General features: G+C 46.6%; 1 protein-coding gene and 2 long non-coding RNA genes across 15 annotated transcripts in view; 1 reads left to right on the top strand and 2 right to left on the bottom strand.

The window, feature by feature from the left end:
- PHF21A (PHD finger protein 21A) overlaps positions 1–522 on the bottom strand; it is a 134,515-nt gene extending 133,993 nt beyond the window's left edge. For 12 of the 13 annotated variants that reach the window (XM_075105527.1, XM_075105535.1, XM_075105526.1 and 9 more), the window contains exon 1: positions 26–462. The gene's annotated coding sequence lies outside the window, so the exon portion shown is untranslated. Of the gene's footprint in view, positions 1–25 lie in introns of all 13 variants that reach the window. The other variant, XM_075105541.1, reaches the window with a different exon arrangement.
- LOC142062704 (uncharacterized) lies at positions 499–10,248 on the top strand. Its single transcript, XR_012662538.1, has 2 exons — positions 499–844; positions 9,431–10,248. It is a non-coding gene; the product is annotated as an uncharacterized LOC142062704 (long non-coding RNA).
- On the bottom strand, positions 6,457–23,164 carry LOC142062702 (uncharacterized). The gene is made up of 4 exons (XR_012662537.1): positions 23,036–23,164; positions 17,104–17,223; positions 8,464–8,563; positions 6,457–7,837 (listed from the first exon to the last, which is right to left on the bottom strand). It is a non-coding gene; the product is annotated as an uncharacterized LOC142062702 (long non-coding RNA).
- Positions 23,165–24,135: the final 971 nt, after the last annotated feature.

Genomic DNA, 24,135 nt, shown 5'->3' with positions numbered 1-24,135 from the left:
GAATCCGAAAGGTGGGATACTACACCCTGCTGGCGGCGGCGGTGCTGCTGCGGGCCGGCCGGGGTCCCCCTGGCAGGACCTCTCTGTGAGGGGGAGGACTCTTCTTCATAGGGGGAGGGTGCCGGCGCCGCCGTTCCTCCGGGCCTCCCTGTCCCCCTCTTCTGGGCGCCTCTCTCTCTCTCCTCCTCTCACTTTCTTTAAGCTAAGCGGGGAGTGGAAGATGGTAGGTTGCTCCCTTCTCCTCCTCCTCCTCCTCCTCCTCCACCTCTTCGCTCGCTCTCGCCTCTGTGGGGTCCTTTTCCTTCCCCCTCTCCGCGGGGGGCTCCTCCTGCGGCGGGGAGGAGGGGGCGGGCGGGGAGGGAGGCACGAAGCCGGAGAGGCGCAGGAGGAGAGAAACTGTGACACAAAAACAAGCCGAGAAGCTGAACTCTTCTTCAATCCCATTCACCCGGCCCGGCCGCAGCACCGTTCGCTGGGATCCCTCCGCCACCGGCCTCCCTCCCTGCCTTGCCTTGCCTGCCTGAGGCGCGCTCCCGACACGCCGCCGCGCGCGTCCCCGCCCGGCCCGGCCCGGCCCGCCGCCGGAGACCCGAGGGGGAAGAGGGGGAGAAACCGGGCCGACGGAGCTACGCGCCCTCCCAACCCCCCCAAACACCGGACGGCGGGGCTCCACCGGCCGGCCCCAGTCGGGGAAAAGGAGGGGGGGTAACGGGGAAGGCGGGCTCGGCGGCTCCTCCTGAGGGGGGACTACTTGACGTGTCGGTGCGGCGAATTTATTTCCCTTTGCCTAAGGAACGGGCTGTGCTGCGGCTCCCATTGCCTAGGGAAAAAGCCCGGATGTAAAGTGAGTGAAACTAAAGTAGAGTGAAGTAGGGCACCAAACTCTGCCGGAGCGGCGGGGCGGGAGGGGAGGGCGGGGGGGCACCGGGCGGCCCTGCCGCTACCGGACGGGGAAGGGGAGAGGGGGGAAGGAGGCGGGGGGTCGCGCCCCCCCCAACCCCCCGCCGCCTCCCCTTCCCCCCCCAGCCCGGACGGCCGGCGCGGCGGGGCTAGGCGCAAAGGGGGGGGGGGGGGGGCGCGCGGCCGGGCGCGGGGGCGCGCGGAGGACGAAGCTGGGGCGGGCAGGCGGCGGCGCGGGAGCGCGCGCGCGGGGCCCCGCCGCGAGGGGCTCCGCACAGGAAGTTGATGCAACAGGGCCGTGGCGGGGGGGGGGGGGGGGGGGGGGGCTGGGGGGGCGCGTGCAGGAAGCTGCAGCGAGGGGGGGGAGGAAGGCAGGCAATCTCATCCCCATGCAAGGGGCTGTGCTGATGCACCAGGGCGGTATTCCCTCCGCTCACCTCCGCTTTTCCGCCTTCCGTGCAGTGGGGTTTGCTTATTTATTTATTAACTTACTACCCCAGCGCCGGGCGATGCTGCCATTTGCTTTCGTGCGAGCAGCGGGGAACGGCAGCGCATCAGCTTTCCTTGCACTTTTTTTTTTTTTAATTTCCTTTTCCCCCACCTTTTTTAATCCCCCCCCCCCAAAAAAAAAAAAAAAAAAATTCGTGGCGAGTCAGAAAGTTTTATAGGCAAGCTTAAAGCGTTTTAACGGTTTGCGGTGCTTGTTGACATGAAAGGCAAAAAACCGTCAATTTTACTCGGTGAGGACGGCTGTTAGGATCAAAATACTGAACGGAATGCTCCTCCCTTGCTCCGGCACTCAGAGGAGACAGCTCGGGGACCATCGCCACCCCACCCACCCCCCCCCGCCCCCCGTTTTCAGCCACAGCACAATGGGCTTCTGGGGGCAGCCCAAGCCCAAGCAGCCAACCCATGCAGGATCAGCGCGTATCTGCAATAAACTAGCCTAAGTTACAGGCATGGCCTGCACCCCCCTGCGCGTCTCCAGCTTCTGAAAGTCTCCAGAGTCTCGGAAATACTTAAAACCTCGCCTTTAGATCAGAGCCACCATTGCTAAAGCGGCGGGACGTGTCCTGAACGCTGCGGGATTGGCGTGAGCGCTCACGGAAAGCTGGGGGTTTGGTGCAATGCAAACCCTATTTTTTTTCCAAGTAGCCTCTAAAATTGCTTTATTTCTTCAAAATGTTCACAAGTTGGGAAGAAAAGTGTTTGCATTATCTCTGCAGATGCTTCAGGAAACCACGATGAACTCATTATTATGTTGTGAAACTAAATCCATGAAGCAGTCATGATGAGTAACTCGGGGACTCGTCGTAATTGGGCAGTAATGCACAGTTTTATCATCTGGAAGATTCTGGTGTGCTTGACATGAGTGGGGATTTACAGCAAGGTTCCCTCTCAACTGTCAAAAAATTGGGCTACCGAGCCATTGTTTATTTAATTACTGTTAATTTTCCACTTCTTTTTCCATCAGTTGGTTGCCGAATTGTGCATGATTTAATAATCGTGAACTTCACAACATTTGGTGCCTTCCTTAAAGCTGTAGCTCCTGGACTCATAAAATTATGCAAGAAACTCAGGTTTATTTTTTTTTAATTAAGTTTCTAGCCTGTGGGTTTGTAGATAGGAGCTCGAAGACACAAACCTTAAAGGCACAAAAAGGAAAAGGTACGAAGCAAACAGAGTAATCCAAAATTGCCTCTTTTTTGTTTGTATGGTTTTTTACTGTTACATTGTTTGGCTTTTTCTTTTTGAGGCAATCTCTCCTACCTCCCCTCCCTTTTTTCCCTCTTTTTGGGGGAGTTTGGGGTTTGTGGGTTTTGGTTTTTTGGGGTTGTTTTTTTTTTGCAAGCCAAGTATGATTTCAAACAGCAAGGTTGATGGAGCAAAGAATAAACATACAGAAAATACCAGGTGCTCATCAAATAGTTATGGATAGGTGCACCATTCATGGGTTAACAGGTAAGGTCACGTGCATGGGACCACCAAAAAAGTCTACCAGCCATCACAGTAAGTTTTCTAACATGTCCAACTGTGTCCAAGAAGTGTCATGGTTAGTATAATAAAAATATTACACAATTTTTAACAAATGTACATTTCCTTTTTGTACTTCTTTCTACTTCTACAGCTGCTCAATAGATAAGTAATACAGGGATCAGGTCGATTACTGTCAGATCTGCATGTTAGTTTACTGAGATCTCTCTTGGGGCGTCCAGCCCCCTCCATCCTCTCACCCCTCCAGTCTTGAGTCTGTAACCAGTTTTTAGACCCACTCTGAAAGTCCCAGCCCCAACACTCAGATTGTTTTTTCCCCCTCCATGTAAACTTTTACTACCGGCAGTTCAAGTCGTGGAGGCTGAGTGTTACAACCCAGACAACAGCCTGGATTTTAATTTTACCTTCAGTTAGGGTTTGAAGGAAGAAGAGGAGTCAGCTTACTCTGAAAACAATCAGAGCAGAATTGCTTTTGTCCTTCAGAGTTTTCAATAGAGGCACCAAAAAACCAAATACCGAGTAAAGCCTGTTTATTTCTACGGGTTTTATTTTTTCTGGTTAACAAGCAAGTTAAAAGGAGGTAGGGACAAGTGAACAAGCGTTATGAGAGATTCAGCATGTTTATTCTGCTGAGGAGTCAATACGTGCAGTTTGACTGAAGTTTGTTTTAGAGATGAACTTTGGACAGAGTTCAAAGAAAAAATAATCATTAGCTGTTAGCGTAGATGTGCAAAGAAGTATTATGTGGTTTGTCTTCGAACTCAGAGTGTGATGGGTATCTCGCAATACCGGTTACTTTCAGCGCTTCCTACCCACCGTGATCTTTGGGTCATACCCAGGCAGAGTGGCTCATACCGTTTTACACCCTGGACTCTGCAGGTTAAGCCACAGTTCGTGATCACCACAGCCATGCTGAAAGTTCTTCCTTTAACCAGGGCACATACACCACTCAGGTGTGCGATGATGAAGAGGAGCGGTTCCAGCCTCTGTGCTACTTAGCTTCACTTCCACATCAGGAAAAAGGGCCTCCATTGGTGTATGTGTAGCATTCACCTCCTAGTAGCATTAGAAGTAGTTTCATGTACGAAATTGGAAGCAATGGTACCATCAAAAAAATTCCCTCCTTTGCTTTCCGAGTCTTTGTGCAACAAAGACGCCCTCCACACCTCCAAATGTGGTATTTGTGCTGCTCATCAAAAGTCATAGTTCGGTTTGTGCAGATTTTTCACTTCCTGTGTGGTCACATCACCCTGGACACTCACCCAGTCCCCTTTTCCAAGTTTGTTTCCTAAGAGTGCTTACAAGTACAAGGCAAATCTGAAGCCTTTCCAAAGTCAAGAGTGAGTTTCCAAATTCATACAATCAGCAGGCTTTCGATGAGAATTTGCAAGCAGCCCCTCAGTGACAATGTTTCTCATTCAGAGTTATTTCACCAGTTTGGATGAATTTCCGAGAAAGAAGCACAGTCGATCTAAAGTATTAATGCAGGGGTGTCTCAAGAGTAATCAGTTGTCATTACTGACCATTATTGTAATAAGTACTCAAAATAACAAGGTAAGTCGTAATGTGCTAGCTTTGCTACATCCAGCCCATTTTACAGTGCTCTTTGCTGAGAATACTTAGAGCAAAATCCGAGAAGACATTAGTTACCATGCAGAAACAGTCTTGTAGCGACTTGAGTTAAAAGGAATTAGCAGCAAGTGCAAAGGCTCCGTAGCTACAGGTCACAGATTAAGTTGACAGCGGAGTAGCCACATAGCACTTTCTCTTCCCCTGGTTTTCAGCAACAAAACTACCTTAAAAAATAAGCCAGGAGTTAGTTACTTGCCTATTGCTGTTTTTAACTGTGCTTTTGGCAGGGATGCTAGATGGCTGCAAATAAGAGGGGAGATAGCCTGTGCAGCCGTGCTTAAAAGAGAAAGCCACAAGACCGTTTCAGGCAAGGCATACCCCAGCCTAAGAAAACAGTCGGGAACCTGCCTGTTTTTCTCATCAGTGGTTGAACACAGGGTTATCTGTCCAGCAGGATCTAGGCAAAGAGCTCCTTCTACAAGCAAATACCTTCCTCATTCCCAGGGTCAGGGAAGGATAGGGCATCACTCGCTTCCAGATGATAAGGAAAATTAAGCAGATGGTTTAGACCACTGGTTGGGGCCAGAGCCTGAAAACATGACGCATGCGAGATGCTCGCCATTAAGGACATCAGCTTAAGTACAAACTGTGTTGCTTAACATAACAGCCTCCAACTTCGACCACGGATTATTGCCTTACATAGGAGCTATTGCTTACAGCAGCCGATGAAGCAGACCCCTGCTTACCCTGGCCCATCCGAAAGGACTTGCTCACATTGCAGCTGTTAGTCAGTCCAGCCAGGAGTGGTGCAGCTGCAAATCTTGCTCTTCTGATGCTCTGCCTGGGAGGCAGTGGTTGGCTGGGTGAGCTAAAAAAATCTGTAGGAGTGCATTGCTTGGGATCTGTATTCTGGGAAAGGTAATTCAGCCTTCAGGCTGCCCTGTTCCTTTTGCAAAATTCATGTTTTCCAGGCTGCTTCCAGCAGCAGAGCCAGGGAAGGCCTGTCAGCACAGCATGGCGTTGTCTCTGTAGTGGGATTTCACTGGGGTTGCAGGCTCTTCCGAGGTTACCTTTGAAAGGATGACTCCGTCTCACTTTCTCTTCCTTTGATTACTTGCTGACTCACTTACCAGAGATGCCGGTTATTCTGTACAGATAGTAGAGGACTGTAGCTCAGTGAGGGTAGCCTGGCCTGTTGCACCAGAGAGCAGGCAGGACTTTTAAGGACCCACCATCATCTCACACCTACCAGCAGTTCCCAGAGCTCTTATTCCTTGGTTCCCCTCTAACACTAAGTGTTTCGGTCATGTTAAGGTTTCAGTATGTAAAGTCAGGAGGGTTGGTGGCGCCTTATCTAATCTGTCCTCCAGCAAAATGCTGGCTATTTCAACCAGTAATTCCATATCAGGTCTGCAATTTGGGGAGGCCAGAGTGTATCTTACTCTTCACAAACCATCGCTGACTGCTTCTGGAGGTGTATCTGCTTTCAGAGAGTCTGGTGGTCTGGCCCTTTCTAGACTGAAGGAAGATCTGAGCAGTGATACTGTCTCTGGGAATCAAGAGGAATGGGTTTCCTTGCCCTTGTTTTATCTTTTCTCTTTAGGTAGATGTAAGCAGTCATAAAGGGGACATTGCTTATGGCGCTCAGGTGGCTGGCCAGGCTGACTAAGCACGCTTACGGATCCCATACGCTGTTTAGAATCACAATGAGCTCAGAAATTGTGTGCCAAGATGTGAACGGTCCAGGGAACAGTTACTCATTTTTAAGCCAGCGGTATAAAGTATCCTAGGAGCAATTGCAGCTCCATTATCAGGTAAAAGAAGCTCTTTTTGGCTCATTGCCCTTTTTGTTAAACAATGTAGTGCCCCCTAATTCAGGCTGATTTATTTTAATGTTGGTCACCCCGCTAAATTTTTCAGCTGGAGATTGTTGGACCACTAGTGATTAGGGATATCTAGTCTCCATCAAAATACCCTTTTCCGGATGACTTCAGCAGAATTCTCTCACTTTTATTTTTGAGGAGCTTGGAGGGGAAAAAGTTTAGTAGAATTGGAAAGCTGTGGATGGAGATGAAACCGCTGGGTAAGTTTTCAAGGACCCACTGAAAAGAAATTACAACTTTTGCAACAGAGCATTTCAGTGTGTCGCTAACCTGATAAGCAAATAGAAGGGCAGAGAGGTAAACCAAAGGCACAAGCCATAGGCCATGACAGCAACTACCAGGTCGTAATGCAGGCATACAGACATCTCAACATAGACCTCCCACATGCACAGAAATCAGACATTGCGGCAAATAGCATCCACAAAAAAATGTCCATTCCTATAAACGGTACAACACCAGTAGACAGGATGTCATCTCTTTTTAGTCCTTTTAGGTGTTAATGGTCATTTTGTCACCTCGGAGAGACGTGATGAAGCAGAGCCTGCCCCGAGGAATATACCATTTAAAAGGTCACTGCAGGGGAGAGGCGGGGAACCAAGGTGCCTTAGGAAAACTAGGTGATGATGATAATTTCAGGATGTTAAGTACTTCAAATATAAATACTGATAGTTGTTTTCAAAAATATTTGCATAAATTTGGCCCCTAAATACTGCCATATCACTAGAATAATAAAGAGCCTGGGGTTTGAGTGGATGGAGCATCTAAAAAGCAATTCAGTTCTCTTTAAGCATTTAACTAGGTGTATATTTGAGCTGCCAGTTTGGGACTACCAGCTGAGCAGCATCTTCTCCTACAAAATGGTGTTGCGAGAATATTGGTGTTTGAGCACAGTGCAGATTTAGTAAGCTTTGGGAAGTATTAACTACTGGAATCCCATGTATTTGTCATATGTTGTCCTGACTTCACTGTGCTGAAAAGTACCCCACCATAGGCACAGGGACAGGGACAGGAAGAGGAGCTGTGAAGCAGTTGTTATTAAGGAGGGATGGGGAAGGGGAATCCAGGAGCAGAGCTGTGCCTGGCTTTGCATGTGAGGATACGAGAGTTAATGAATGTTCAGTGGACAGAGAGGTCAGTGCCAGTGCAGGGATTCAGAGTGGATTTTCATGGCCTAACAATAAATAGTGTTAGTCAACTCTAGATTGTCTGGGATTAAGTGTAACATGGGTGCAGATACCCCCGAGGTGACTGATGCTGAACTAGTGTGGGCTCGTGGGAGTGCTGTTGTGTTCACGCAGCACCGTGCCACACGGCATTGCATCTTCTGAGGAGGTCCCCTGCCCATCACAGCCCGCGGAGTCACCAATCGTTCCCAATGGCATGACGGCCTCTTCTCCGAATGTCATGGGCAGGTCTGGCTATATCTGGGTTTCTGCTTCGGCTGTGTTGTCATGCTGCTTTCTTGGATAATCCAGAGTTGAATGCAGCTGCGTTTTGAACGGAGTGAGAAGGGGCAAAGTTAAAAAAAAAGAGTCAATAAACCTGACGGACATGGAAAGCGTCTCTAAAGCGAGACAATGCCCTTTTTACTCAGTCATGTTTTACAATACAGCTACTACATCATAAATTCAGAGACACATGTATGTAGAGAGAGATCTACATATATATTTTATTTATAATTGATTTTTAGTATCTTCCATACAAGTCTTCTGTTGCTTGAGTGATAGGCAAGTTGCAAAATATATCACTCAAGAGTTAGGGAATTTGGCAATTAAGCCTGTTTGTGCATTCTTTGTGTTCAAAATTGATTAATAACAGTAAGATACACCAACATTATGCTTTTCAGCTAGAAGACAGTTAGATAATGTCAATATATTCACAAATCTCATTGGCATCACTTCCCTATATGAATAGTACATGTAAGCATAAACACATTTTTCTCTCACTAGGAGGGACAGAATGAAAAGGCTGTTTCTTTCAAAACTCTATTAGGCAATCAAGTGGAAACATGACATAATTTGATTAGTTTCTCTCACAGTGGACCTGGAAACACCATAGCGCATTGGAAAAAAAGCCTGTGATAGTTTGAAAACATTGCAAAGTTCCTGCTCACCTTAGTCTCAGTCGTAATATCAGTGGGGCTCCTGAAAGCATTGACTCAGTGCTTGCCATCAGCCGGATAGTTAAACAAGGAGTTGGAAGTCATCTGAAGTCTGTAAAATTCAATGGAAACTTGTATTTTGCCTATTTACAAAGCCATTGCGTGCTCACCCCATCAGAGCAAACTGAAGGATGTTTCAAAAAAGATGTGCTAGAATTAGAAAGGCAACAGAAGGGATAGGGAATAACTTTCACCTTGAGAAAATTGAAAACATGGGGGCTAGGACTTTTCAGCTGAAACACGAGAAAACTGAGAAAGAATATAAGAGGCCTGCTAAATGAAGAGCAGCGTGGAGAAGGAGAATAGGGAACAATTCCTCAAGATGCAAGAGTAATTGGCACTTAGTGAAATGATGAGACAATTTTTTAAATTAACAAAAAGCAATGCTTTTTCACTCAATGCATAATTATATGTGGAACTCATTGCTGCAAGATTTCATGGAGCCTGAAAGTATAAATGTGTTTGGAAAGACGTGAAACAAATTTACTGACGGATGCCACGTCTGACTCAGTGCTTTTCCCAGTGATCACCAGAGGCTTCCAGGAGGAAGATCCTTCTGGATGCACCCCATTTCTTACAGATCTCCTTAAGCACCTGAGTCAGGACATTATCAGAGAAAGGCCAGGCTAGATGATGCATATTTGGTCTCCTTCAGTATTGTCACTTTCATGAGTTCAGTAACAAAGGAAGTAGTAATATTTTGGTGGAGGAGAAAAATAATCAGTGCAAGAGGTTTCCTCTCTATTAATGTGTGCCGATGGTTATAGACTTCGCTTTTTACTTGAATAAACTTCTTGTACTGTGGGTTGGGTTTTTTTTTTCTTCTGAGAATGAAAACAGGCCTTAGGTTGTCATTCATATCCCATTTATTAGAATGGGAGGCAGTTTACCTCTTACTAAAATCCGATTGTTCAAACAGGAATCATGCAAGGGGACTGTTTGAAGGCTGTGGAGGAACTGTGGTACACTCCCCTACAAACCAAAACAGCATCCTGACTCTCCGCTGCTTGAAATACTGTTCAGAGGCAGCAGCCAACGCTAGGTGGGAGTTGGCTGGGGCACTGTCCGGTGGCGCCTGTTGTGGCTCTGCTGGGCCCCTGTGGTGGGTTTGCAGCCACCCACTGGCGCGCACCCATCCCAGCAAGCCTCTTCCCTGGAGAGATAGAGACCAGGGTCAGCCCACCCAGCAGCTTCCACTAGGGGCCACTGCTACATAAAGGAGGAGGAGGTGGAGGAAGAGGAAGAGGAGAGGGAAGAGTTCAAAAAGCGTTGCAGTCTTGAGTTTTTATTTCCAGGCATGAGGACATCTGTTTGTAAACTGCTTGGCAAATGTGTATGAAGAACTACTATTTCCGCTGAGGAGCACAAAAGAAAAGGGGTGACCACTGGGAGCTGCAGGGGCTGCTTTGTTTCCATATCAGATGTTACTGGCAGGGACTGAAAAGTCACCCACCCCTTGACCCAAACCCTTCTCTCTGCATCATGTGCACTTAGAGAAGCAGCGGATCCCTTGTTCTTGAGGGGACATCTGAGGTCGAGGAGGTGAAATGTCCTATGCAACAGCACTTCAGAGAGGAAGTAATGCATGTTATAACAACAATGAAGCTATTTTTACAAATATCTGTATGCAATTTGCCGCTTCCAGTTTGGACCTAAAGAAAGGCTTGTGTGCCTAAAAGCTTGTTTGTGTTTTCCAGCAATACTGGTTGATCTCCTAATAAATATATATTGCCTTCAGGACTTGCCCTTCTTTATTCTTAGACCATGGCAACTACAGCACTACTAAATATAATATTGAGACTTGGCAAAATATATTTTTAACTCCACAGTTTAACATGAACCATGCCATCCCTCACTTGCATGGGATGCTTGCTGATTTCTAGGGCTTCAGTATGAGCAAAACTGAACTTACAGGGCTAGGGAGTAATTATATCAATGGATATTTCTGGGGAATTCATTCAAAAGTTTAAAATTCTTTAGGGAATCCCTTCTGGCAGAGATGACAAGACTGAGGAACATTAACCTTGATGGATAAAATGAGACCTCAGACTCCGCCTGCCCTCATGGAGAAGAAATGCCTCCTCTACAGATTTGGAGAGAAATGTAAGGAAAATGTCCAAATATATAAAGGTGCAAAACCATCTTTTCCAGCCCATCACGCCCCTCAACAGTTCTACTTTCACCCAGACCTGAAAGAAATTAATTATTCCCCAGAAACAAATGTTTCTCCACTATTTGTAAAAAGCTAAGGGATAGGAGGTTACGCCCCTTCTACCATAGAGTCCTTAGAGGGGATCGAATAGCTTGTGTTTATTTATCTTTACTAGCATAACCGTCTGTCAGAGGATTATCTCCTTCTGGCATTGAGATGGCTCCTTTTCACCATCAGGCAGCTGCAGAAGCAGCAGAGATTTTTTTTGCTGATTTTTGACTTCCTAGTTCATTGTGTCTCTCCCTCTGGTTGCTGGTGTGAAGTGCTTAGTGGCGAATCTGGCTCTGAGACCAGTCTGTCCTGCTTCTCTAATACGCATCTGAAAAGTTTGGAGGCTCCTTCTTTGTTTCGATCTTGAGGATAAAATGGTGTGATTAGATAGATAAACTATAGTGTCATTTTGCATCCTCTGGCTCAAAATACAGCTGCCCCCTAGATGTGCTTTGAAATGATACAGGCACAGGAGCTTATGCTGGGAAGCAGGCGGATTCTCCACTGCAAGGTAGGATTGTCCCAGATGTGCAATGTTTGTCATGGTGCAGCAGCACCAACACCTGATTCAGGTAAGGAACATTTTTTTGGGGCACTATGCAGTTAAGGAAAAGACTGAGTATTTCCACCTCCAAAAATATCACATACAGCTTTGGTATTAACAAACTCCAGTCCATATCTCAGTCTGAAACTGCATGCAGTGAGAAAATGTGCCCTTTGCCATTACCTGTTTGCTACTGCCAACCCTAACCCCAGGCTTAACATCTGCAGAGGGGATAAGCCTGTGCCAGAACAAAGCGTGCTGTGTTAAGATTATTCAGATATGGTCCTTATCTTAACATGGAAGAAGGAACTGAATACACTAATAAGGAGTCCTCTACAACTGCTGGCTGCTTCTTTCTTGCCACAGCTTAGTACATGCAGGAATATCCTTTCTGTGGACTGCAGCTGGGGGCACCTCAGGATGTGTCACTCTGAGGGAGACTCTAAGTGGTGTGGGGTGAGGAGGGTCCCTGTGACAGCTTCGTCCGTGGGGGTCTGGGATATCTCAACAGGGGCAGGGTGGTGCCTGGGGGGTACACCTGCATCTGGAGTGGTCCAGGGTGCTGCCATGCGGTGGGGCCCAGAAGAGAGTAATTAGGAGGCTGAGATTCCTCAGCATTTTAAGGTGAGGACTGGTCACCTCAATTACAAGGGGGCTGAGATGCTTGCTTTGGGACCACCTGAGGTTCCTCAGTCCCAGGGATATGGATGATGCCTCAAGAGAGAGACCCCAGACTGTCACAATTAAGTGTCCCTTAAGCCTCCATTTGGGGTGATGTGGGACATCTCAGTTTGGCATTGACAGGACACCTCAAATCTGCTGTGGTGCATTGATTCTGTGCGAGGCACACTGGGAACACTCAACATTTGGGGAGGTCTCCAGACCTCAATCCATTGGTCTCAATATGCCAATATTGAGGGTCAAGATACAACTATCTGGATGGGGAGTCAGCTCAAGGTACACCAGTTTTTGGAGTGCAGGACTGTGTGATATAGAAGGGACCAGAGAACCTCAGTTTTGTGGAAGAGAGGTCACTGAAGGGCATCTCCATGGTGCTGCCAGGATAGCTGAGTATGGCGGTGTCAGAAGAGCAAAGCTTGGAGATCTCTGGGTTTCTGGATTTGGGAGGGTACCAGGCATCTCAGCTGGAAGGCATGCATGGTACTGAGCACCATGTCCGCTGTGTCACTGGCTTCTTAATTTGGGAGGATCCATTGTGCCTTCACGCCCTGTGAAACCCCTGGTCCAAACAGTACTTCTGGCCACCTTTATGCAGTTGATGGGAAGAGTGTAGGAAAATATCCAAGTCCAAATTTATATGGGCTTCCCATGTCTACACCAAGGCCTAGCAGCAGGGCTTGGCTGAGGGGTGGGAAACAGAGGGCTAAGCAGCACTCTTGGGTATGGGAAGCACCTCCATGGTCAAAGCCAAGAGGTTGGTTGCTGTACATTAGTCCCCGTGCTGCAGAGCAAGGTGGGGGCTTGCACTGGAAGCTAGGGTGAGGCTCAGAAAGTGTCCTGGTGAGGCACTGTCATTCCTGCCTGGCTCCTGATCTTCCAGCCTTTCCATTCATTGCAGTTCAAAAGCATGGCAGAGCACTCCAGGGTGGGGAAAGGCCTGTCATCAAAAATGGGGTAAAAAGAGAAAAAGGAACCTGCACTTTTTTCTAATTCAGATCAAATATTTGGATCAGAACAGAAGGTCAAAAGAGATTAGGGATGTTTGAATACAAAGCAGAAGGGACCAGAGACCGTGAGGTCAAGTGCTGAAAGCAAATAGAGAATAGACGTGTGATGGGCATACTTGTGGTGGAAGGGGATGTTCCTTTCTATTGGTGTTCAAAGAGGAACTGTAATGCTTTAGATATTTCCCTTTCGTGAGAAGGAATGAAATACTGAAGGTACCCAGGGAAGTTACATGAGATCATCAGGGAGAGTACTCAGTCTCGGTGATATGTGCAGGGCACATGCTTTGGCAGGGGTAGGTAGGAGATGGCTTCTAGAGGTAGGCACCTGGAGAGAGAGAGAGACACGAAGAGGAGGCATGGGCAACAGAAGGACCCCCGGAGGGCATCAGAATAGGGTGGGCGAGGAAAATAAAATCCAAAAATGAGTAAGTTGCTTGAGAACAGTAGGCAGAAAGTGAAATTGGATGAAAAATGAAAAATGTGAAAGGGAAAGATAAAAGAAAAACAACAGAACCTGGGAAAAAGTGAGAACAAAGAGAGAAAACCAGACTGTGAAATCCACCTGAAAAGATAAGTGAGTTCTTCACTCCCTATCTCTCACTGCAGTGAATGTTTGGAGGATTTGACTTGCTGCCTGAAGCAAATTATGTTAAGTAATGGGGAGGATAATGGGGTTTACACATGGAGGGATCTTCTTGCCTCCCTGCTGCTGTTTCAGTAACAAGTGCATGGCTTTACATTATGTCCTTTGTATTGGGAAGGACTCTCAGTATGTCAAGGATTTTATAGTGAAGTAAGGGCAGTAAGGGCTGGGACCAGGAAAGGTGACTGAGTGTGCTTGAAAACCTTTCAATGCTTAAGAAAGTATGCATTCATATTGTTTTTGTGATATTTTTTATAAATATTCAGTTCAGAGCTGTTTTAGGGAGGAATTCTGAAATAATCCAAAGCTCTTCCCCTTTCCTCCTGTTTTTCTGTATTCCCCCCCATGATTCAAACAATCTTCACCTTTTTTCATGATATGATTTAGGATTACTGTTGTCTTCTGTATTCTAGCTCCTTTTTACCCCCTCGTGGACTCTCCCTCATTCATGCTAGGATTTGAATTTCTTTTTTTCTTTCATTTCTTCTTTCCCCCCTTTCTTTTCTTTCAGTCCCAAGTGCTTTCCTCATTGCAAGTGTAATTCTACCTTTAATTACTCCCCTCCATGAAATCTCCCTTCTCTCTTGCCTCCTAATGCATATTCTCTTTCATATCCTTCTACTTCCCCTCGCTCGAGTACTCTTTTCCCTAGCTTCCCATCGATTTTCACCCATCCTGTTGACATTTTCTTTCCTCCCCTTCTTCCTGCATGTATCCCAGCGAGTGTCCCTCCCTGCCTTCCTCTCCCTCCATCCTCTTCCTTGCTCACTTGCAACTCCCCCAACCCCCAGCTTTCCCTTGCTGCCAGTGCCCCCCTCCAGCCCAGATGTCTCCATCTCTCCTCCTTGTGGGAAGACAGGCTTGGGATAGCCTGTGAGAGGCACAAGCCTGAAAAGAAGCACTTACAATGAGAACTTGAGAAGAACAACACACAAGGAAAGCTGAAGAGAAAGCAAAGTGTGGAGGAAGAGGGTAAAGGAAGGGAAATGAGACAAGGGAGGCAAAACCAGAGAGAAGAACTAAGAGTCATGAAAACACTCGGACATGGTAGGGGGAGAGAGAGACACAGAAAAAACCAACACAAAACCAACCAAAAAACCATCACAAAAACCAGCTGGAAAACACAGTAGAAAAGATAAGTGTGAGTATTCAAATGTAAACAGATTAATTTCTTCATCTGTATTGCAGCAGTGCCCAAAGGGTGCCAAACAACCCACAGCACGGCAGGGTTATTTGCACACAAGAGACCTTGCAACCCCGGCATCACTTTTACTGTAATGCAAAGGCAAAGAGCAGGGAGGAAAGTACAGCATACCTGCAAAGCTGTCAGGTGGGTGTCAGGCAGAGGGGTTAATAACTGCTTGGGGTTTTTTTGGTTTGTTTTTTTTTTTTTTCACCAAACCTGAAATACATGAAGATGCTTGCCCACAGATGAGCCAGGATCACCCCTCTGGCAGGACAGCCTGGCCCTCACAAGCTCTGGTACTCCTGTTTGGCCTAAAGAGATGCCCAGCAGCTAGATATTCTCTGCCCCCCCGTCCTTTGCTTCCCATAACTGAACCCTATATGCTCCCTATAAATCTTACCTCACGTATCCAGGAAAGTCTGACCCCTGATTAGATACGTGAACTACAGAGAAGTGCTAGACTGACCCTTGTTATAAACGACTGTATTCTTGGATAGTGAAGTCTTAAGACTTACTCATTTTGCCCTCTCTTTGGACCCATAACTGCTTGAAAATAACTAACTATACTAAGGAGTGATTACCTTCTCTAGGTATGTCTTGCCTATATCTGGTCATATGTCAATGTGAGATTGCCTCACCCTTTACTTTATATTTGTCAGGAGAAGCTAAGTAAAGGTTGTATTAACTGCTATTTGCCCTGGTCCTGCAGTATGCAGCCAGTGTGAAATTCAAAGGCAATTTAGAATGCTATCACCTGTCCTACTGATGGTATTTTGCACTCCCTTTATTTAGTACAAAGCAAATCATACCCCAGGTGCTTAATTTCCTTCTAAAAAATTAAGACATTAAACATATTTGCTTTTCAGCTTGCAAACACTCCATCCCTCTGATCAGTGGTTCTGACTTCCTGGGGACTGCCTGCCTAGAAATGTTTGTGCAGAGCTGCTCACTGTACAAATACACTTTTAGGATCCACTCTTAGCAAGTACTGCCCATTTAAATCCACCTAAGTTGGTCGTGAAGCAGAAGGGTCACTGAATATACTTTGGTCCTTACAACTGCAATCACTTCCTGAAGAGCAAAAAGTTTCCTCAGGCAGCAAAAATACATTCGCTCCATCAGCAAGACAGCACAGATTGAGGCTGTTGGCACTTAATGTATGTAAATTGTCAGGAATCCTAAGCCCCCCATCCAAACCAGCTCTTCTGAAGTCATTGCACTGCGCCCCGACTCTCTCAAATCTGCATATGCCTTGACCACCTCTTGTTGGCTATTTCTGGCATGAACGAGTGAAACCCTTACTGAGTTTTGAGTACTGGAAGGGATCACACCTTTTGTAACACTGTTTTTCAAACATGTAGCAGATTACCGGAAAACAAGCTGCAAGAAAAGTGATCTATGTTCAGCTCTTTTCTTTTTCAGTGGCTTGCTGGTGGTGTGCTAGCCAAATCACTGGATTTCTCTGCCTACTCTTCCTTATGCAAACAAGGGGAAGTGATACTTAGTCATTATTATAACATCTAGGGATGCAAATTACTGTGTCAATGATTACTGTTTGTTCTCAAAATACATTCCATTTCCCTTTATCCCATTTACAACACTGGATTAGTCATTTCCAAGGTTACAGATTCATAACCATTCATTCCTTCGGATGAAGTACTAGTTTCCCTAAAAAGAAAAGCAACTCTTAGAGGTGGGCCACTATTCAGCACAAGGTTATGTGGGATCAAGTTGCTTAGATACTGGAGTGATGGAGGCTATTAAGTACAGAGGTGACCAATAAACAGTCCTAAAAAGTGCATAATATATTGAAGATCTAGCAAATGCCTGTCTAATGTAACATCTGATGGCTAATGAGGATTTGTAACTCATCTGTAAGAACAGCTTTACTTTCTTGCAATGATACTGATTGCATCAGGAATTTCATAGTAGTGCAGAACAGTACATAGATTAAAATCATTAGACTGATGGGATACACAACTATTAGCACACATCAGTGCGCTTCCTTGAATGTGGATTTTACAAAGTAGGAAATATCTTCAAGAATCTACCTCATCTTCATGTTTCTGTAAAGGAGTTTTTCACTGCTGCGTGTGTATTAGTGCCAACTTCTCCTTTGCTGAATTTGGGATTGTAAAAACTCTCTGATCTCTAACTATATATTGTCCTAGCGAGGGTGGAAAATGTTTTATTGAAGCTTGCTGGAATTTTGAATGAGCTTTAATCTCTGAGATACTGGAGGCAATTACTTGGGCTATGGCTACACACAAAATTGCAGCGATTGAACTGATGATTGGAAACTGATAAAGCTGTTCTGTATAAAAATACCTTTCTTGGCTTGGGTCAGTGTGGGCTTCATACACCCTTCTTTGCAGGTAAGGAGGAAGTAGCAGTTGTTGTACATCCTGATTCTTAGAAGATTTTGACACCTTTCCACATGGCACTCTCCTAAGCAAGCGAAGAAAATATAGTTTAGATTAAATCCTCATGAAGTAGATGCACGGCTGGTGAAAAAAAGAAGCTTTAAAACCCAGTTATCAATTGTTCTCTGTCAGACTTAGAGGAATTTTCAAATGGGATCCTTCCAACATCTGTGTGGAATCCATTTGATGCAGTATTTTCATTAACAACCTGTGACGAGGGAATAAAGAGTACTCATAAAATCTGCAGACATCATCTAGCTGGGAGAGGATGCAAACAGTTTGGCGGATGGACTGAGAATTCAAAATGATCTTGCTAAATTGGAGAAAACTCAGTAAAGAAAAGTGCAAAGTGCTACACTTAAGAGGAGGAAATCAAAAGCACAAAGAGAAAATGGGGAATAACTGGCCAGGCAGCAGTACTGCAGACAGACAGCTCGGGGTGTGAGCCATGAACTGAATAGGAGTCAACAGTATGATGCTGTTGCAAAAAAAAAGGCAGAGCTAATGCAGGGTGTTGGATGCATGATGCAGCAGGTTAACTGGTTTGCTCTTCCTGGCATGGGGAAGGCTGGACACAAACTGAAGGTTTCACAGCCGAGCAGCAAATCTGAGAAGAGGCTTTGAAAGCACATCCTGTGAAGAAAGATTAAGAAGGTTTGTTTAAGAAGGGCAAGACTAGAGAATGATGTGGTAACTGTTGGCTTGTAAGGATGAAATGTTCTCACTGACCACTGCGAGCAAGACAAGAAGACACTTCTGCTTCAAAACAAGAAGCAGGAGGTATACCCAGGAAGGTATGAAAACCCGTGACATTTAGGCATAAGGGAACGAAGTTGTGGAGCTAACGAGATGGCTCTGCACCGTGTCCTTCAATACACTGTGACCAGCTTCCTCCAGGGATGCCATAGGTATGCCCAGGCCTGCCAGTGGGAGGCAAATGTAGGATGCAGATGGAAACAAGCTCAAGGCATCTGCACAGGGTGGCCACAGCTGAACTGTGCCACCTCAGAAATGAAGACAGGATGACTTATTTTGCTGTAAACCCCCAAGATGCCAACGTTCAGTTTGACAGTGAAAGCAGAGCAACTTCCTCCTACCTATCAAGATGCAGAGAAACCCTAGGGCAGCTGGTAGGAAAAGGCCATGAATTATGTCCCTGGGCTCTCCTGCTGAGCCATTTCTGAACACCTTGGTGAGGAGATCCCAGGAGGCTTCTAGGAGGCAATATAAAGTGCCTAAGCCCTTGCCAGTGCAGACAGTCTCTGCTTGTCAGCTGTGTCTTGCCTATATCCATGTGGACATTTTGCCTTTCAGTAGCTGCTAGTCTCCCTTGTGATTTAACTGGGGAAAAAATTGATAATATTTTCCTCTGCATTTTCAATTCTCCCTAGAGCTGGCTGCAGTTTTTTTGAATCCTGGAGCTTTGAATTTTATTGAGGAAACAAAACAACCAAAACCACAGAACAATCCTGAAACCCACTGAGTTTTTCACCCTGTTTCTCAACCAGGAGATGGAAAGCATAGCCAATGAATGGCGAGTGGCAAATATGGGTTTGCTAACCTCCACCAGCCAAATTTAGTGACTAATGTCTCCTTTCTTTTGGATGAAATGGGATTAGCAGATGTAGATTGGTCTTGAAAATCAATCAAGAAACCTAGCATTCTAGTAAAAGTTGGGAAGCTCTATGGAGATCCATCATTACTGCATCCTCTGCAGTAGACCCGTAGCTGGAAGGATGCAACAAAACTGAACTATCCTATTTGCTGTGGAGTCAGGGGGAGAAGAACAAATAGCACCGTGGAGGAGTGCGTGGCTCAGCAGGCAGAGGGCTGGATCGGCAGGTAGCAGGAGCTGTGACTAATCAGACTTGCTGCATGACACTGGCAAAAATGTTTCACCTGTCCCTGTGCCACAACATCTCCAACAACAAAATGAGATAATGAGCCTGGCTTTTGCTTATAAATAACTTAAACTAACTTTCCCTATGAATGACTTTCCTTATAAATAACTTGCCTTATAAACAGCCTACATGGCAAATACTACATAGGACATAACAGGCTCTGTGGCATTTTTTGTAATAAACGTATTTCAGAACCCAAATAGCTCAGTAAAACAGTTGCAGATGCTATTTTTCTTAAGGGAAATATGTGCTTTCAAAATGTGTTGTTAGTATAAAAAAAACCCAATTCGCTGGACTGATTTAAATGTATTAGCTAGCATCTAACCTGCAGTAATTTAATTGCAAAAATCTAATTGCAAAATTAAAACAATTAGCAAGGCAGCCCTCAATGTTCATGGTACTACATCTATTTTACACAGAAATTAATAGTATCTGAAGCACCCTATAAAATAAACAAAACAATCACTAACTAAAGATGGGGAGTTTTTTGCAGACCTGTTGGTTTAGAGTTAAACTAGGTAACTTTCCCCATTAATCACAGAGTGGCTGGAAGCCAGTCCATGCCAGCACGCACTGGATCAAAACCACGTGCTACAGCCCAGCCTAGCAGAGATCCCCAAAGTGACAGTGACTAACAGGGCAAAGAGGAGGTGTCTTGTGATCCCAATTCATGTGCATGGAGGGCAAGATCCACATCTTCCAACAGTTCAGCAGGTAACCAAGGCAAGAGCTCAGACTGAGCTGGTTCACCCAGGAAATTTCTTGGCTTAAAAGATCCCATCCACAGTCATTTCTTGAAACGTTCTTGCACGTAAGTGGCTTATAAGGTGAAGCTTTCTCTCTACTTGCAGGTTGAAGTTTATACACTGCCCAGTGCTTGTTGGTGGCCCCAACATGCTGCGACTTGTTGGATAAGATAAAAAACATTTGATGATTTACTTTCTGCCCAGGCGTAGACAATGGCGATTAGTTGGGGAATGTTTGAATTGGCCCTGGTGACTCGGTGCCTCTTTGCAGGATGGCTGCTTTGGGTTTCATCCTGACTTTGGCTGAGGCTTCAGAAGCCAAGTTCACACCAGGGCTGGTGGGCCTGGGGCTTTGTTCCCATTGTCTTCCAGGAACTGCTCTTCACTTCCGAGAATTATCGAGTGCCGAGATTGCCAGCTGAGCTGCTTTCTGGTGGAGCAGGCAGAGTGGATGAACTTGACCTGGTTAGCAGGAACATACTGATCTTGCAGAATGTTTCTGACAAATTATCCAGTGGTTTCATTTCAGTTAGGGTCAAAAAACCCTTCGCTTCCTCAAGGCGAAAATGTCTCATTTAAATTTTCTTAAGAAGGCAACCATGAAGTTCAGTTCTCCAGCCTTGTCAAAACAAGGGTCTGAAGACCTGGTCTGAAGAGCAGACTGCTGCTGGGCCTCCTGGCACCACCCTACCAATGGGACTATTTCTCTGTATAGGCAGTTGTTTGTGAAACTTGGCGTAGCCCTTTCACAACACCCTCTTAGCACTTTCCAAGAGCCATTTAGCACTTAGCACAGTAAGCAATATGTGGCCAAAGAGATGGAATAGAAGAGGGATATATTAGGGCCAACTGCTGTTTGAGGGAGTTTGCTTATTAAAGCAAATGATAATATCAGAAACAGTAATAAGCTGCTGTGGTAGACAGAAAAAATCCCAAACCTTCCAGGGCTAAATATCTCCAGACTCTGGTTCTGACTACTTTTTAAGCAATTCAAAATCCAGAGTCGCTAGAAGCTCAGTGGAATCTACATCTTTATTCAGTATCTAATTTGTTTGAACTTAGTTGCCATCTCTTGAAGAACTGGCTAATTGTTCAGATATTTTCCCCTTTATTTAAATAAGCAAGTGCTATGTGTGAGACAGAAAGTGCCTGTGGAATATCTGGTAAAAGGGATAAGAAGTTTGGTGAACTGCTCCAGGATAAACTGCTCCTGAGCAGCTTCCTGGTTTTTTTCTTTCACATCGTCAGCTCATGTGTCTGTGATTTGGACTTCAGACTGAAGTCTTCTGTGTCTGATACTCCACTTGCTGCACTTCACTGCAGTCTCGGCAGTGCCTTGTGGCTGCGAAAGCTCTGCCCATGCCTTCCGTGGGCAGACGGCTCAGCCCTGGTATGCCTTTTATAATCCTTTATATTTCTGTGCTTCCAGTCCATAGACAATTTTCTGTATAGTTTCCTACCACATGCAATACACAAACAGTGTGCTCAGCTTTGCTCAGCTTTGAACCCCTTTTTCTAGCAGATCTTTCATAAGTTAGCATCCCTTCATAGATGTTCTACTGATTTCCACTCCCATTTCTGTTGATGTTCCTTCCTCTGCGTGACCTGGAGACAGCTTGGCAGCCCAAGGCAGCCTAAGGAGCCACTTCTGTGCAGAAACCACAGGTCCTAGAGTGTGCTGAGCCAACATCAAAGATAAAACATTAAAGATACTGACAAAGCAATGGCATGGTGATCAGCTTTTGCACATGTGAAGAATGTATAAGGATGTCCTTATACATCTTCTTTCATCCAATTAAAGTGATCTGCTGCCATTTTGTGGAATGTTTATGTATTTGCCACTTCGGTCTGCTGTCACCAAGAATGTTAATGTCTATGAAAGTTTCCATGTTCTTATAATTATCCACTACCTGTTACAAGTTTGATCCCTCTTGAATTAGAGTTTTCCCTTTAGCCAAGCGCTACGAACCCCTTATAAATCCTAGTTTTCACAAGGGTGGGGAGCTAACTGGGGTTAACTCTGTACTTATCTTTTGTTTCCTAGCTTTGTTTGGATTTTGTTTTAAATACTAGATGGGTTGTAAAAGGTGGGTGTTTGATGCAATTCAGAACATGAGTCAAAAGGCTGCAGAAGTGGAAAGAATGAATTCCTCGCTCATCCCATCCTTCTGCACTGCAACCCCAGGCTCCTGCAGGGAACAGATGACATAACACCATCAACATACCGGCACACAGTGAGCAGGAGCGCTTCGCACTGCATGGCCACCTTGCTGCCAGGGCAGCAGAGGCAGATCAGAGTCAGCTGCCAGCTAGCAACTCCTACCAGTATAGCTATGGCTACTGGGGTTTCAGTGCCCGGGTCCTTTCCCAGCCTCTCAGTGAGTTTGTGGTTGGCATGAAACATTGCGCTGCTCACAGCATACCGGTTAGTATCCAAGCTGTCAGTGAAAATCATCTCTGCCATATGAACCGCTGTTACATTTGAGTTTGAGTCAGCTTTCTTAAGAAGGAAACATAAAGCCACAGCCAGCCTGGACAGCTAATCTACATCCTCAGTTCTCTCTTCCTTCAAGATCTTCCTCCATACTCATATCTTGGCCCCATCTTGGCATTTGGAGGAGGTTGGTGCTCATATATCAGTGCAGTGATACAAAGATGTATAGATTGGTCCAGCAGTCCAAGTTGTCCCCAGAGGATGCTCCACACTCAGATCGATGGACGCATCTTTGCACTCAGATGAAGCTGGCGGTCATGCATCAGTGGTGACACAAAAATGTACTGCATCCCCTATGCAAAGACCTCTTGCAGCTTCAGGATCGCCTCTGTCCTACATCCCCCAAGGAGAATTTCCCCCTTGGATGGCTTAGTAAAACCAGTACGTTTTGAGCTGGAGACAAAGAGTTGGTCTCTAAGTTCGAGCAAGCTTTTGAGGACTTCTCTACTACAACTTTGAGATGCACAGAAGGAGGGCACTGGGGGGAGCATCTCTCTCCTGAAAAGGCCAACTTGGGACAAGGGTTGTGGCGAGTTCAGTCCTGGTTCTTCAGCTCCGAGGTGCCAAACAAACCATTTCGGGCAGTTCGTGGAATCCTGCTCATCCCAGCCTTACGCAGGCAGTGCATCTGTACGTGGCCCATCCTCTCCTCTTGGGGGGGAAAAAAAAAAACCCAAAAACCACAAAACGGCTTACCGATTCTCCTTTATCCTAGGAGCAAACAACCAGTGACCGATCCGCCTTCTTTTATTCCCGGAACGAACAACCGAGGGCGGCGGGGCCGGGGCTCACGGCGGCGGCCAAGGCCACGCCCCCTTCCGCCGTGCCCGCGGCGGCGGCGCCCCCTGGCGGCCCCGCTGGGTGCAGGCGGGCCCGCGCTGCCGGTGCTGCCCGGGCCCGCCCTTCCTCCCCCCCTCAAGTATGTCAGCGCCTCTCGGTGCTGAAGAAAATTACGTCAAATACCAGATTTTACTGTAAATCGTTCAAACTTTCAAAACAACAAAAAAAAAAAATCACCAAAATATCGTTTGGGGTCGTGGGAAATATTTAGCTTTACAGTTACATCCAGGGGAGCGGGTTTATTTACCGAAACAGCCTCGGCGGTGTCTCGGCTCTGGGCCCACGATCGCGGCCACGGCACTGAGGGGGCCACGGCGGTGCCAACCTCCCACCGCCAGGGGGCAGTGCCGCCGCGGGCAGGGCAGCGGCCGGGCCTTGCGCGCGCGGCGCCGCGTCAGCGCGTGCGGGGGCGGGGCATCGCCTCATGGCGGCCGACGGGGGCAGGGCGGAGGGAGCCGGCGCCGGCGGCGGGGGAGCGGGGCGGGTGGGGTCGGGGGTGCCCGGTCCCCGATCTGCAACCCTGGGGCAGGGAGGAGAGGGAACCGGAGCCGAGGGGGATCCTGCCTTCCACCAGCCGTGCGCCCACTCCTGCGGGCTGAGCTTGGCCCCCTTCCCTCTCCAGTGGTTGCCTCTGCCAGCATAAGAAGAGCAGCACCATCTGTCTGCTTTTCTTTTTCCAAAACCTACATGCTTCAGAAATTGCCAGCATTCTCCCTATAAGTAGCATTCCGTACAGTGTAATTTCCCCTGTACTCGGCACTGGTAGGCCGCACCTCGAGTACTGTGTTCAGCTTTGGGCCCCTCAGGACAAGAAGGACACTGAGGTGCTGGAGCGTGTCCAGAGAAGGGCAACAAAGCTGGTGAAGGGTGTGGAGAACAAGTCTGATGAGGAGCGGCTGAGGGAGCTGGGAGTCTTAGCCTGGAGGAGGCTGAGGGGAGACCTATCGCTCTCTGCA

Source organism: Phalacrocorax aristotelis, chromosome 10 (genome assembly GCF_949628215.1).
Source record: "Phalacrocorax aristotelis chromosome 10, bGulAri2.1, whole genome shotgun sequence".
Classification (NCBI taxonomy): Eukaryota; Metazoa; Chordata; class Aves; order Suliformes; family Phalacrocoracidae; genus Phalacrocorax; species Phalacrocorax aristotelis.
This window is presented reverse-complemented; position numbering and strand designations above follow the sequence as displayed.